Source organism: Mastigoproctus giganteus, chromosome 14 (assembly GCF_048544385.1).
Source record: "Mastigoproctus giganteus isolate SK-2022 chromosome 14, ASM4854438v1, whole genome shotgun sequence".
NCBI classification, from domain to species: Eukaryota; Metazoa; Arthropoda; class Arachnida; order Uropygi; family Thelyphonidae; genus Mastigoproctus; species Mastigoproctus giganteus.
The window spans coordinates 45,779,710-45,784,198 of NC_143588.1; the positions used below are offsets into that span (position 1 = coordinate 45,779,710).

General features: G+C 37.3%; 1 long non-coding RNA gene across 1 annotated transcript; it reads left to right on the forward strand.

The window, feature by feature from the left end:
* The first annotated feature begins 1,552 nt into the window (after window positions 1–1,552).
* LOC150075105 (uncharacterized) lies at window positions 1,553–3,853 on the forward strand. Its single transcript, XR_016547916.1, has 3 exons — window positions 1,553–1,583; window positions 3,426–3,600; window positions 3,725–3,853. It is a non-coding gene; the product is annotated as an uncharacterized LOC150075105 (long non-coding RNA).
* Window positions 3,854–4,489: the final 636 nt, after the last annotated feature.

The following is a 4,489-nucleotide window of genomic DNA, read 5'->3' on the forward strand; positions in this document are numbered from 1 at the left end:
AATTGCAACATTTAGCATCCTTGCATTGCAATATTTGTCACCTGCTTCAATGTATCGATAGTAGTCTGTACAAACACTGTCACACTCACGAATTTTGATTCTTGTTTTAGTAAGTTTCCCATTTATCACTTGAACTAAACTTGAGCATTCCAATTGTCTTCTATAATCCACGAGCCTTTTTCTTTTTGAGATGTTACAGGTGAACCGTGAAAAAACCATTTTCCCCCACTTAATTGAATCGCTAAACTTAGGTTACAGAGCAATTTCCCTCCTACATCAAATGCCTAAAATTTAGTTGACGATTGACATAGAATCATATAATAAGGATACCTGTAGGTGAAGAGATCGCAAAAAGTCTATTTTTAAACTCCTACTAATATATTAGCAATAATCCCTCATAATGTCCTTTTATAAAACCGTTGAAGGGGGGGGCTTCAAGAATCAAAGCACGTAATCCTCACCTGGCCTGTGCAATTTGTACTGTAGTAAAGGTAACTTGTGAATTCCCTGTATATGAATATATCCAAAGATTTAACAAAGCCAAAAGAATTGAGAATGCACCTACAGAGTTAAAAAATGAATTTTTTTTAGTATTTTTAAGAGATTGATTAGGAAACAAAACTATTGTTGACCCTATCGTGCCTTATGCGCAGTGAAAATCAGTCATTGGACTTCATGGAAAAAACAAGATTTTGATTGGTGTGGAAGCTTAACAATTAAGTAATTGTTGAAAATTTCCGGTTGGTTGGGAGTGGAGAAAACACTATGGACTATAATATAATTGGAGAAGGACGTTACGTGGTAGTTTTCCATGGAATTCAGACATTTTGGTAAGCAGGAATCTGGTAACAGCCTATGTGTGTTCTGAGGATGGGTTCCGAAACGTTACCTTAATGTTTGTGATTTAGTCAATAACTAAACAAACTATCTTAATATTCAAGTGGTATAAGAGTGGTCATTATAGAAATATAGATGCTATGGACCTTATTCTTAACAGAATCTATTAGACACAGAGGATATCGCTGTTGTCAAAAAAGGTGTACGTAATCTTAAATTCAAGAATGGTAGAATTGTTGCATTCAAGCTCAACTGTAAATTTTAAAAAGGGGACTTTTGTTGTCAAAACAAGGCTTTTATTTGTAGCAGTATTATTAGAATTTTACAAAAATACGGTACTCACCAATAATATTTTAAATCGCTGACGATATTAAATACACATAATAAAATTCTAAAGATATCAAAGAGCGTTCATCCAGCAGAGGATAAAATCTGTCAAGCAAAAAATGAACTACACAGTCTTCCAACTACAAATCGTAGTTAGTGTAGTCTAGACACATGCCGCAATTAATACCAGGATGTTATGTCAGAAGGCTGTTACGGAAATACTGCGGTACGTGGTAATTACTAATTTGCATACAATGCCTCGAACCTAGAAGAGAAAGCTACGCGCATTGTATTTATCTAGTAGAACGGCCAGGGACTGAGTCATCCATGACTAAGACAATATTTTATATTATCCTTTATAGCTGGAGCACTAACACAGTATAAAAACATCAACCAGTACAGTACCTACTTCTGGGGCTGTAAGTATGAAAACGTTTTAAAGTTGAATTTTAAATGATTTATTTTTATTTAATTAAATATAAAGTTTTAAAGACATATTTTCTAACAAATCAGTAGAACTTGTCTGTGGTAACCACCCTTAGGCTCAAACATATTCATGGTACAATTCTGTATTGATCACTTAAAATAACAAAAAAGGCTGACCTTTCAGAAATAGCTATTACCCAATGAAATCACCATTCACTGTGAGGCTTAAAATCCCTACCCCTGTGGTATACCTTTTTACCAAATTAAAGATATGAGTAAATACAAGTCGGACTCTATCAAGTAATTCTAGCGACATATGTTGCTAACTAACCACATAATTGTTTTCTTTTATTAAGTAGCAATAATTATTCTAATTATCAGCGTAATAGAAAATTTAGGAGTTAGTGCCATAGTTATTAAGTATTCTTTAAAAAATCCATATGTAAGGAAGGTAAATCTTGCTCGATGATAGGCCCGGTTAGACCTTGTTGCATAATAAACAACCCTCATATCATGCAGTATAACATGAGGCATTTATCCTGTTGAAACAAACATGGATCTGTATCAAAGAATTGCTACATCGTGGGACTGTCCAAAATGTTGAGGTCAGCGTTTGCGATTCCTCCAATAACTATCGGAGATCCTTAGCCACAACCATGAAAAACATCTGCGTACCATAACCCATCTCTTCTGAACTTCAGTGCTGGCACAATGCACTCCAACAGCAGATATTAGCCAAGCATTCTCCACTCACACACAACACCCAAAAGATCGGAGTAGAGCTTAGCGAGATTCTAACTATTATATTAGGGTCACGTGGAATGTTAATTCAACTACCCATGTGTATTGTGTCTGTAAATTGCGTGTGTTCTCTGGTCGATTTGCCTGCTTTGCTGGACAAAGAAACCCGGTTTGGCGGACCTTGCTATCTATGCCTGACGGGATTCTAACCCGTGCTTTTTCCACCCGGTGCGGAGAGGACGGTGACGATGCCACTGTGCTACCGCGCAGACCGTAGCGAGATTCGTCAAACCCAAAGGACCAATTACGGCGTTCGTAATAGGTCCTTTGGGTTCGAAAACCACAAGAGTGGAACATACGTGGTGTGTTGGTACAGACCCCATCCCTGTTGATCCCTTGAATTCCTGGTTCATGTTTTATAGGATGTCTGACGAGGTTGTCGTACTCTCTGGTCACGAGGCGTGAAATTCCGTGCATTCCTGGACGGCACTGGTACCATCAACGATTTCATTTCATATAGCATCACCGACGATCGATTTTGGTCGGATTGTTAACAACTGCACGAATCGACACGCCACCAATATTATATACAATAACCTGGAAATCAGTAAGCTCGGCTCTCCATGCCACGACAAAACCAACCAATTTTTGTGGTTCATATTTCCTTATATACCGTCACTTGTCCGAGTCACTTGTTTATTAGGGAAAGCCCAAAGGACCAAGGAAAAGGGGTGTCTGAATATGTTTTGGCGGTAGTTTATGATAAAGGCAGTTGGTACCTGTACAGAGCTAACAGCCAATCAAAACCTGAAACGTTCTTTAGGAGGAACAATAATGAGAATGGCTAAAATATTCAATTTTTAACAATTGGTAGATGCCAAGATTTGATTGGATGAAGATCACCTCAATTCACGATCAATACAGAAGTGTTCGTATAGCAGTCGTAGGCTTCATATGGCCATACCCTTCGGACCATGTTATTTATAAACCACCTAAATGATCGTCAAATGGTTGATAATGTTAGTGAAATGCATTTGAGGTGGAGCTGCTTGCGTTGGTTAAAATAAAAACACAAGTATTTTCATCATTTGCAGATGATCTCCTGTATCATTTTGGCTTTGTGTGCAGTGACAGCAGTAAACTGCATTGTTTGTCCTCCCTGCAACCCCAGTACCTGTCCTGAAGTTAAGGAATGCGAATCCGAGAACAGAACACTTGTTCCACGGGGAGATTATTGTGGATGTTGTGATGCATGTATTGCGCAGTTGGGTGAGTATTATTTTCAGTTAAAGACTATATCGAACATTACTGACAATTATCAAAAGGTTTATGCGAGTTTTGTTAGATTAACGTTATTGCTGCGTAGTTTTAAAATAGTTTTTGTATTTCATAGGTGAAGGACAGCGGTGCATTTCGGATTTCATGGGTATCCCTCTTAATGCAGTCTGTGGCAAAGAACTAACCTGTGATCCAAACACCTTTACATGTGTTCGTAAATAATTATAGGCAACAGTAACAGAACATTTCTATGCTTTTCTACTTTAAATGAAAAGATATGCAAGCTCTGGATGTGAAATAATATATTTATTTAGAATTAAGAAAGAAATTGTTTTTCTTGAATTTATAAAATTGAAATAAAAACACAGTTGACAGCTGGCTATATTATGGTGTCCCACAAAAGTGTATAATTTTAAAAATATTCATCGTTTCCTTAGGGGGAGGATTCTATCTCTCTCGTAGATTTCAAAGGATTTTAGTGTGTAAAATTCAATTTACAATGTTGGGAATCAAGATTCAACTTTATCACATTATATATCCAGAAGCCCTCCATAGCCGAGTGGTCAGGAAAAGGAGTGCAGTAGCACATGCTCTTTGAGTAGACCGCGATTCAAGCCCCTGACTGCTAACCCGCACTGGACCAGCATGGCAGATTATGGTCCATTTCCCTCAACGTGAATTGTTGAGGAGGCTTCCATCCTGCAGTTTACCTTTTTTTATCCAGATTTTTCAAGTAGCCATCATTATGACAATCCCACGACTTTAAGTTTCAGGGTTCTGAGTTGCAGTTGCGCTAAGTTTTAGCATATGAAAATCCCTCAAGAAAATTTTTGAACATTTTTGATGAAACAAAGAAAAGAACTTTAAAATCTTTGAGAAT